Source organism: Crinia signifera, chromosome 8 (genome assembly GCF_055691185.1).
Source record: "Crinia signifera chromosome 8, ASM5569118v1, whole genome shotgun sequence".
NCBI lineage: Eukaryota > Metazoa > Chordata > Amphibia > Anura > Myobatrachidae > Crinia > Crinia signifera.
This window is the reverse complement of record NC_139224.1, coordinates 158,316,320-158,327,308: the sequence shown is the minus strand read 5'-3', so window position 1 is coordinate 158,327,308 and position 10,989 is coordinate 158,316,320. Positions and strand designations below refer to the sequence as shown.

Sequence of the window (10,989 nt, the reverse complement as noted above, 5' to 3'; positions counted from 1 at the left end):
TACCGATCTATTTTGGGATGTTAGGAGGAAACCTACGTAAGCATGTGGTGAGTCCTCGCAGTGAGGGCCATGGTGGGAATTAGAATATGAGGTGGTTGGATGCCATCACGGCAACTACTGCAAAGGGTAGAAGTCACATAGGGCCCATTTCAGAGCTGCTAGCTGGGCTGCAAGGGTTTGGAGCCCAGCGAGCCAGTAAATGCCACCTCACATGACGAAAATCCAGCCCACATGCACTGCTGCAAATGCGTTTGCAGCCATGCACGTGGGGAAATGCATTTAAAATCACTCCCATCAAATGGATTCTCCCCTGTTGGCAAGAGCAGAGTAAGTGGAGAAGGAGGCCGCTGATGTCAGAGGCCCCGCCTCTGTGCCCATAGCAACCAGTCAGATTATATCTATTCTTCTGGAAGGTCCTAAGTAAATAAGTCGCATCTGATTGGTTGTTATGGGCAATCCCATCTTCAATAGAACGCCCATCTTAGTAAATTTACATCTTAGACTCTGCCCCAATATGTCCATTGTATTGTAATCTGATCATCTAGGTATGTCCTGAGGTATTTTACCACAATAGGTCAGGCTGTGACGTAGCTTCTAATGTCGGTAACTTTCCTATTGTCCCCCAGTTTTCTCCCTTCCTAGGTTTGGCCTGACAACCGCTGATGCTTTACCACCAGTGATTGTTTTTCTGCCAAAAGTGGAGATGGTTACTGACTTTCCCCTGGGTGGGTTTTTTCTTTTTTGGGTTGGGATGTGGAATGTAACTCCACCCCCTGCTGCCCTCAGAAAGCCTTGCCCCCAGACTCTGATTGGCCCGGGATGACCATCAATGGATGAAACTATGAAAGGGTTTTGCTGATTGTATTCTAGGATTGAGGTTAATCACCAATGGTAACATTGATTAGGGCAGTGGGTTCCCAACCCTGGTCCTCAAGTACCCCCAACAGTGCACATTTTCCAGTTCTCCACACAGAATCAAAGGCAAAATAATTAGCTCCACCCGTGGATCTTTTAAAATGTGTCTGAATAATGAGGTGCCCTGGAAAATGTTCACTGTTGGGGGTACTTGACCAGGGTTGGCAACCACTGGATTAGGGGATAGCTATCACTTCCCAATCCCCTACACCACACAGCAGCTATAGGACTATTTGGGAGAGTTATTATACTGTGACAATGCATAGGAATGTTTTTGCATCCCCCCCCCCCCCCCCCAATAAAAAATCCTCATGAGTTTATTATATATAAGTAGCGCGGAGGTGTTGAGATTAATATAGAACAATAAGATAAGGTGTATGAGAGCTCTTCACCCAGGAATATTACTTCTATGCGTTAGACAGACAATGTGCCAATGGTCTCATTCACAGTGGAACTAACAGGTTCTAATTGCACGAATCTAATATAACATATACAATTCCACATAAAACAAATGATAAAAGTAACACACAGCACAAAGTACCCCAGGCAATAATGGGGGTTGTAGGTCTTATTACCGGAGTTAGTGGAACGGTTGGATTGAAACGGGTGTGGTATATTACCCCAACAGTCAGTACTCCGACGTCGGAATCCCGACTGCACAGCGTGGGGAGCGCAATGAAGCCCCTTGCGGGCTCGCTGCGCTTGCCACTTATTTTCTCCCTCTATGGGGGTTGTGGACCCCCACGAGGGAGCAGTCGGGATTCCGACGTCAGAGGAATCACTGTCTGAATCCCGACTGTCGGGGAGCCGTCTGGCACCCGATTGAAAATCCTCTAAATGAGATTGTATATGACAAGCAGCAGGCAATAAGGCCACACACGCCGGTGTGCCAGGGACCTGCCAACGTGTTTCAACCATAGGTAAGTCACGCACTAAGGAGCATTAAAAAAGACTTCCCTCCGGTTGAAACGTGTTGGTTCCCCAGCATAACGACAGGTGTGGACTTATGATCATAGCAGTTACGGGTGTTTTTTTCTGTAACTACATAGGTACATAATCATACAACAGATGTTTCGGGCAGAGGGATCCCCCGCAATGTCCACCACACATGTGCATTAACCACAGCAACACTCAAATCACGTAGCAGCAATGCAAACCTCCCAACTGTCCTGATTTCCATGGCAATGTCCTGCGGGGAGGGGTGGGCAGTTGGGACTATGAGTCGCACTGCTGAGCATCTAGTCCCAGGCATAGAGGGGCTGGTGGTATGGCCAGCAGCTCATAGAGCTGCTGTCCATGCCCCTACATGGGGGTGTGGCCTTGAGTGCTGCGAGTATAGGCCATGCCCCCAAATTTCAGCGCACACAGGGACCCACAAGTTGGGAGTCATGGTGATGGACTCCTTTTAAAGCGCCTTTCGGGAGGTTATCAATACCTCCCACCCAGTGGCGTAACTTGTGAGCGGTTGGCCCAGGTGCAAAAAAATACAATTTGGGCCATACTTGCCTACCTGACCCTCTCCATGCGGGAGAAAATGCTCTGTTTCTGGACTTCCCTGGTCATGTATGATTGCCAGCACCTGTGGTGAACACCTTTCCCTAGCTCCCCACAGGTGCTGGCAATCATACATTACCAGGGAAGTCCAGGAACAGAGCATTTTCTCCTGCATGGAGAGGGTCCGGTAGGCAAGTATGATTTGGGCTCAGCTCCTAGCCTCCTACACAAGTTCACATGCATATCCTCCAACATGACCCATTCCATTAGGTACAAATTGCTTTCTTAATTTAGGATTGACTTCACCAGTGCTGGAACACCGATATTATCACTGAAGTAGTTCAACACATTTGACTGCAATTATCAATTAAGAAAGCAGTCCAGAAGGAATGGGATCGTTTTGCCGATGAACACAAATTCGAGTGTATTTATGTCGACCCCGTTAGTTCGATAGGATAGTTTTGTCGAATGTGTATACATCGAACGTAGCATGTAATCGAACCAATAAATTTCGAAGCATGGTAGATCGAATGTTTAAAATATCGAACGGTAAGGGCTGTTTCACACAGTACGGTTCCTGCCGCACGGTGAAATCCCGTACGGCCAGGGAGCCGTGCCGCACTCAGCAGTTGTGAATGGACACTATTGTGTCCATTCACACGGGACGGCCACGGCCCGGCCGCACGGCTGCAGCCGGATCCCCCCACTGGAAGGGACGGCTGCCGGGCTGTGGCCATCCCTGCCATTATAAAATTCTGAGTGCGGCGCGGCTCCCTGACCGTACGGGATTTCACCGTGCGGCAGGAACCGTACTGTGTGAAACAGCCCTAACAGGTCGAATTGTCTCTATGTCGAACTTTTAAGGTCAGCAGAGCATTGTGTACCTAATGGAACGGGTCATGTTGAGGGTATGCATTACGCCACTCCAGTGCAATGCACCTGTTGCACCATTAGTAGTTTTGCCTGTGATGTGATGCAGCTGCAACCTTCATAGGTTGCAATGGCTGCCACACATGTGCGGTGACCCCGGCAACACTTGGAGCACAGTGCAGGGACGGGCTCTTTTCGGACCACTTGTATCTGCACGTGGTCATTGATATATTCCGCTAGAAGAATCGCATCCTGCATAAAGATCTCGTCACAGTGGGGCAGATTATAGTGGAGATGTGATTTTTGTTAAATGCCCCTGCTGTAAATGAGCAGTGTGGGAAGATTTTAGTATACCGCTCCCGATAGTATAGGCCAGCGATCACTGACTGCGGAAAGTAACTACAATGCGCCTCCTTAGTGAGCATCAGCGCCCCGTTGCCTACACCTCCGGCATTATTTGCAGCAGCACAGTGCGCGTGCGGGATAGCCCCTCCCCGCGTGCCGTAGCCATGGTAACCTGCGCCGCGTCCCTGCAGCTTCACCTGACGCGTGTGTGGGTCTGGGACCGGGTCAGTGGCTGCCGTGTACTGTGAGTGCAGGTACTGAGCTGTGTGTGAGGGGCACTGGTGAGTGCGGGTACTGAGCTGTGTGTGAGGGTCACTGGTGAGGGCGGTACTGAGCTGTGTGTGAGGGGCACTGGTGAGTGCGGGTACTGAGCTGTGTGTGAGGGGCACTGGTGAGTGCGGGTACTGAGCTGTGTGTGAGGGGCACTGGTGAGTGCGGGTACTGAGCTGTGTGTGAGGGGCACTGGTGAGTGCGGGTACTGAGCTGTGTGTGAGGGGCACTGGTGAGTGCGGGTACTGAGCTGTGTGTGTGAGGGGCACTGGTGAGTGCGGGTACTGAGCTGTGAGTGAGGGGCACTGGTGAGTGTGGGTACTGAGCTGTGTGTGAGGGGCACTGGTGAGTGCGGGTACTGAGCTGTGAGTGAGGGGCACTGGTGAGTGCGGGTGCTGAGCTGTGTGTGAGGGGCACTGGTGAGTGCGGGTGCTGAGCTGTGTGTGAGGGGCACTGGTGAGTGCGGGTGCTGAGCTGTGTGTGAGGGGCACTGGTGAGTGCGGGTGCTGAGCTGTGTGTGAGGGGCACTGGTGAGTGCGGGTGCTGAGCTGTGTGTGAGGGGCACTGGTGAGTGCGGGTGCTGAGCTGTGTGTGAGGGGCACTGGTGAGTGCGGGTGCTGAGCTGTGTGTGAGGGGCACTGGTGAGTGCGGGTGCTGAGCTGTGAGTGAGGGGCACTGGTGAGTGCGGGTGCTGAGCTGTGAGTGAGGGGCACTGGTGAGTGCTGGTACTGAGCTGTGTGTGAGGGGCACTGGTGAATGCGGGTGCTGAGCTGTGAGTGAGGGGCACTGGTGAGTCTGGTTACTGAGCTGTGAGTGAGGGGCACTGGTGAGTGCTGGTACTGAGCTGTGTGTGAGGGGCACTGGTGAGTGCGGGTGCTGAGCTGTGAGTGAGGGGCACTGGTGAGTGCTGGTACTGAGCTGTGTGTGAGGGGCACTGGAGAGTGCGGATGCTGAGCTGTGAGTGAGGGGCACTGGTGAGTCTGGTTACTGAGCTGTGAGTGAGGGGCACTGGTGAGTGCTGGTACTGAGCTGTGTGTGAGGGGCACTCGTGAGTGCTGGTACTGAGCTGTGAGTGAGGGGCACTGGTGAGTGTGGGGCACTGGTGAGTGTGGGTACTGAGCTGTGTGTGAGGGGCACTGGTGAGTGCGGGTACTGAGCTGTGTGTGAGGGGCACTAGTGAGTGCGGGTACTGAGCTGTGGGTGAGGGGCACTGGTGAGTGCGAGTACTGAGCTGTGTGTGAGAGGCACTGGTGTGTGCGGGTACTGAGCTGTGTGTGAGGGGCACTGGTGAGTGCGGGTATTGAGCTGTGGATGAGGGGCAGTAGTGAGTGCTGGTACTGAGCTGTGAGAGAGGGCGGTGCTGAGCTGTGAGTGAGGGGCACTGGTGAGTGCGGGTACTGAGCTGTGTGTGAGGGGCACTGGTGAGTGCGGGTACTGAGCTGTGTGTGTGAGGGGCACTGGTGAGTGCGGGTACTGAGCTGTGTGTGTGAGGGGCACTGGTGAGTGCGGGTACTGAGCTGTGAGTGAGGGGCACTGGTGAGTGCGGGTACTGAGCTGTTTGTGAGGGGCACTGGTGAGTGCGGGTACTGAGGTGTGTGTGAGGGGCACTGGTGAGTGCGGGTACTGAGCTGTGTGTGTGTGAGGGGCACTGGTGAGTGCGGGTACTGAGCTGTGTGAGAGGGGCACTGGTGAGTGCGGGTACTGAGCTGTGTGTGAGGGGCACTGGTGAGTGCGGGTACTGAGGTGTGTGTGAGGGGCACTGGTGAGTGCGGGTACTGAGCTGTGTGTGTGAGGGGCACTGGTGAGTGCGGGTACTGAGCTGTGTGAGAGGGGCACTGGTGAGTGCGGGTACTGAGGTGTGTGTGAGGGGCACTGGTGAGTGCGGGTACTGAGCTGTGAGTGAGGGGCACTGGTGAGTGCGGGTACTGAGCTGTGTGTGAGGGGCACTGGTGAGTGCGGGTACTGAGCTGTGAGTGAGGGGCACTGGTGAGTGCGGGTACTGAGCTGTGTGTGAGGGGCACTGGTGAGTGCGGGTACTGAGCTGTGTGTGAGGGGCACTGGTGAGTGCGGGTGCTGAGCTGTGTGTGAGGGGCACTGGTGAGTGCGGGTGCTGAGCTGTGTGTGAGGGGCACTGGTGAGTGCGGGTGCTGAGCTGTGTGTGAGGGGCACTGGTGAGTGCGGGTGCTGAGCTGTGAGTGAGGGGCACTGGTGAGTGCGGGTGCTGAGCTGTGAGTGAGGGGCACTGGTGAGTGCGGGTACTGAGCTGTGTGTGTGAGGGGCACTGGTGAGTGCGGGTACTGAGCTGTGAGTGAGGGGCACTGGTGAGTGCGGGTACTGAGCTGTGTGAGAGGGGCACTGGTGAGTGCGGGTACTGAGCTGTGTGAGAGGGGCACTGGTGAGTGCGGGTACTGAGGTGTGTGTGAGGGGCACTGGTGAGTGCGGGTACTGAGCTGTGTGTGTGAGGGGCACTGGTGAGTGCGGGTACTGAGCTGTGAGTGAGGGGCACTGGTGAGTGCGGGTACTGAGCTGTGTGTGAGGGGCACTGGTGAGTGCAGGTACTGAGCTGTGAGTGAGGGGCACTGGTGAGTGCGGGTACTGAGCTGTGTGTAAGGGGGCACTGGTGAGTGCGGGTACTGAGCTGTGTGTGAGGGGCACTGGTGAGTGCGGGTGCTGAGCTGTGTGTGAGGGGCACTGGTGAGTGCGGGTACTGAGCTGTGTGTGAGGGGCACTGGTGAGTGCGGGTGCTGAGCTGTGAGTGAGGGGCACTGGTGAGTGCGGGTACTGAGCTGTGAGTGAGGGGCACTGGTGAGTCTGGTTACTGAGCTGTGAGTGAGGGGCACTGGTGAGTGCTGGTACTGAGCTGTGTGTGAGGGGCACTGGTGAGTGCGGGTGCTGAGCTGTGAGTGAGGGGCACTGGTGAGTGCTGGTACTGAGCTGTGTGTGAGGGGCACTGGTGAATGCGGGTGCTGAGCTGTGAGTGAGGGGCACTGGTGAGTCTGGTTACTGAGCTGTGAGTGAGGGGCACTGGTGAGTGCTGGTACTGAGCTGTGTGTGAGGGGCACTGGTGAGTGCGGGTGCTGAGCTGTGAGTGAGGGGCACTGGTGAGTGCTGGTACTGAGCTGTGTGTGAGGGGCACTGGTGAGTGCGGGTGCTGAGCTGTGAGTGAGGGGCACTGGTGAGTCTGGTTACTGAGCTGTGAGTGAGGGGCACTGGTGAGTGCTGGTACTGAGCTGTGTGTGAGGGGCACTCGTGAGTGCTGGTACTGAGCTGTGAGTGAGGGGCACTGGTGAGTGTGGGGCACTGGTGAGTGTGGGTACTGAGCTGTGTGTGAGGGGCACTGGTGAGTGCGGGTACTGAGCTGTGTGTGAGGGGCACTAGTGAGTGCGGGTACTGAGCTGTGGGTGAGGGGCATTGGTGAGTGCGAGTACTGAGCTGTGTGTGAGAGGCACTGGTGTGTGCGGGTACTGAGCTGTGTGTGAGGGGCACTGGTGAGTGCGGGTATTGAGCTGTGGATGAGGGGCAGTAGTGAGTGCTGGTACTGAGCTGTGAGAGAGGGCGGTGCTGAGCTGTGAGTGAGGGGCACTGGTGAGGCAGGTGCTGAGCTGTGAGTGAGGGGCACTGGTGAGATCGGTGCTGAGCTGTCAGTCAGGGGCACTGGGGAGTGCATGTACTGAGCTGTGTGTGAGGGGCACTGGTGAGTGCATGTACTGAGCTGTGTGTTAGGGGCACTGGTGAGGGCGGTGCTGAGCTGTGAGTGAGGGGCACTGGTGAGTCTGGTTACTGAGCTGTGAGTGAGGGGCACTGGTGAGTGCTGGTACTGAGCTGTGTGTGAGGGGCACTGGTGAGGGCGGTGCTGAGCTGTGAGTGCATGTACTGAGCTGTGTGTGAGGGGCACTGGTGAGGGCGGTGCTGAGCTGTGAGTGAGGGGCACTGATGAGTGCTGGTACTGAGCTGTGTGTGCGGGGCACTGGTGAGTGCATGTACTGAGCTGTGTGTGAGGGGCACTGGTGAGTGCTTGTACTGAGCTGTGTGTGAGGGGCACTGGTGAGTGTGGGTACTGAGCTGTGAGATAGGGGCACTCGTGTGTGCGGGTACTGAGCTGTGTGTGAGGGGCACTGGTGAGTGCGGGTGCTGAGCTGTGTGTGAGGGGCACTGGTGAGTGCGGGTACTGAGAGGTGTGTGAGGGGCACTGGTGAGTGCGGGTACTGAGCTGTGTGCTAGAGGCAGCAGTGAGAGCGGGTACTGAGCTGTGTGTGGGGGGCACTGGTGAATACGGGTACTGAGCTGTGTTGAGGGGTACTGGGGATTGTGGGTACTGAGCTGTGTGTGAGGGGCACTGGTGAGTGCGGGTACTGAGCTGTGTGTGAGGGGCACTGGTGAGTGCAGGTACTGAGCTGTGTGTGAGGGGCACTGGTGAGTGCGGGTACTGAGCTGTGTGTGAAGGGCACTGGTGAGTGCTGGTACTGAGCTGTGAGTGAGGGGCACTGGTGAGTGCTGGTACTGAGCTGTGTGTGAGGGACACTGGTGAGTGTGGGTACTGAGCTGTGTGTGAGGGGCACTGGTGAGTGCGGATACTGAACTGTGAGTGAGGGGCACTGGTGAGTGCGGGTACTGAGCTGTGTGTGAGGGGCACTGGTCAGTGCGGGTACTGAGCTGTGTGTGAGTGCGGGTACTGAGCTGTGAGTGAGGGGCACTGGTGAGTGCTGGTACTGAGCTGTGAGTGAGGGGCACTGGTGAGTGCTGGTACTGAGCTGTGTGTGAGGGGCACTGGTGAGTGCGGGTGCTGAGCTGTGTGTGAGGGGCACTGGTGAGTGCGGGTGCTGAGCTGTGTGTGAGGGGCACTGGTGAGTGCGGGTGCTGAGCTGTGAGTGAGGGGCACTGGTGAGTGCGGGTGCTGAGCTGTGAGTGAGGGGCACTGGTGAGTGCGGGTACTGAGCTGTGTGTGTGAGGGGCACTGGTGAGTGCGGGTACTGAGCTGTGAGTGAGGGGCACTGGTGAGTGCGGGTACTGAGCTGTGTGAGAGGGGCACTGGTGAGTGCGGGTACTGAGCTGTGTGAGAGGGGCACTGGTGAGTGCGGGTACTGAGGTGTGTGTGAGGGGCACTGGTGAGTGCGGGTACTGAGCTGTGTGTGTGAGGGGCACTGGTGAGTGCGGGTACTGAGCTGTGAGTGAGGGGCACTGGTGAGTGCGGGTACTGAGCTGTGTGTGAGGGGCACTGGTGAGTGCAGGTACTGAGCTGTGAGTGAGGGGCACTGGTGAGTGCGGGTACTGAGCTGTGTGTAAGGGGGCACTGGTGAGTGCGGGTACTGAGCTGTGTGTGAGGGGCACTGGTGAGTGCGGGTGCTGAGCTGTGTGTGAGGGGCACTGGTGAGTGCGGGTACTGAGCTGTGTGTGAGGGGCACTGGTGAGTGCGGGTGCTGAGCTGTGAGTGAGGGGCACTGGTGAGTGCGGGTACTGAGCTGTGAGTGAGGGGCACTGGTGAGTCTGGTTACTGAGCTGTGAGTGAGGGGCACTGGTGAGTGCTGGTACTGAGCTGTGTGTGAGGGGCACTGGTGAGTGCGGGTGCTGAGCTGTGAGTGAGGGGCACTGGTGAGTGCTGGTACTGAGCTGTGTGTGAGGGGCACTGGTGAATGCGGGTGCTGAGCTGTGAGTGAGGGGCACTGGTGAGTCTGGTTACTGAGCTGTGAGTGAGGGGCACTGGTGAGTGCTGGTACTGAGCTGTGTGTGAGGGGCACTGGTGAGTGCGGGTGCTGAGCTGTGAGTGAGGGGCACTGGTGAGTGCTGGTACTGAGCTGTGTGTGAGGGGCACTGGTGAGTGCGGGTGCTGAGCTGTGAGTGAGGGGCACTGGTGAGTCTGGTTACTGAGCTGTGAGTGAGGGGCACTGGTGAGTGCTGGTACTGAGCTGTGTGTGAGGGGCACTCGTGAGTGCTGGTACTGAGCTGTGAGTGAGGGGCACTGGTGAGTGTGGGGCACTGGTGAGTGTGGGTACTGAGCTGTGTGTGAGGGGCACTGGTGAGTGCGGGTACTGAGCTGTGTGTGAGGGGCACTAGTGAGTGCGGGTACTGAGCTGTGGGTGAGGGGCATTGGTGAGTGCGAGTACTGAGCTGTGTGTGAGAGGCACTGGTGTGTGCGGGTACTGAGCTGTGTGTGAGGGGCACTGGTGAGTGCGGGTATTGAGCTGTGGATGAGGGGCAGTAGTGAGTGCTGGTACTGAGCTGTGAGAGAGGGCGGTGCTGAGCTGTGAGTGAGGGGCACTGGTGAGGCAGGTGCTGAGCTGTGAGTGAGGGGCACTGGTGAGATCGGTGCTGAGCTGTCAGTCAGGGGCACTGGGGAGTGCATGTACTGAGCTGTGTGTGAGGGGCACTGGTGAGTGCATGTACTGAGCTGTGTGTTAGGGGCACTGGTGAGGGCGGTGCTGAGCTGTGAGTGAGGGGCACTGGTGAGTCTGGTTACTGAGCTGTGAGTGAGGGGCACTGGTGAGTGCTGGTACTGAGCTGTGTGTGAGGGGCACTGGTGAGGGCGGTGCTGAGCTGTGAGTGCATGTACTGAGCTGTGTGTGAGGGGCACTGGTGAGGGCGGTGCTGAGCTGTGAGTGAGGGGCACTGATGAGTGCTGGTACTGAGCTGTGTGTGCGGGGCACTGGTGAGTGCATGTACTGAGCTGTGTGTGAGGGGCACTGGTGAGTGCTTGTACTGAGCTGTGTGTGAGGGGCACTGGTGAGTGTGGGTACTGAGCTGTGAGATAGGGGCACTCGTGTGTGCGGGTACTGAGCTGTGTGTGAGGGGCACTGGTGAGTGCGGGTGCTGAGCTGTGTGTGAGGGGCACTGGTGAGTGCGGGTACTGAGAGGTGTGTGAGGGGCACTGGTGAGTGCGGGTACTGAGCTGTGTGCTAGAGGCAGCAGTGAGAGCGGGTACTGAGCTGTGTGTGGGGGGCACTGGTGAATACGGGTACTGAGCTGTGTTGAGGGGTACTGGGGATTGTGGGTACTGAGCTGTGTGTGAGGGGCACTGGTGAGTGCGGGTACTGAGCTGTGTGTGAGGGGCACTGGTGAGTGCAGGTACTGAGCTGTGTGTGAGGGGCACTGGTGAGTGCG

At 57.0% G+C, this 10,989-nt stretch overlaps 1 protein-coding gene across 1 annotated transcript in view; it reads left to right on the top strand.

Annotated features, from left to right (window-relative positions):
* The first annotated feature begins 3,767 nt into the window (after positions 1-3,767).
* Positions 3,768-10,989, top strand: part of CCDC17 (coiled-coil domain containing 17) — a 65,126-nt gene continuing 57,904 nt past the window's right edge. Inside the window, exon 1 of the mRNA XM_083158243.1 lies at positions 3,768-3,878. The gene's annotated coding sequence lies outside the window, so the exon portion shown is untranslated. The remainder of the gene's footprint in view (positions 3,879-10,989) is intronic.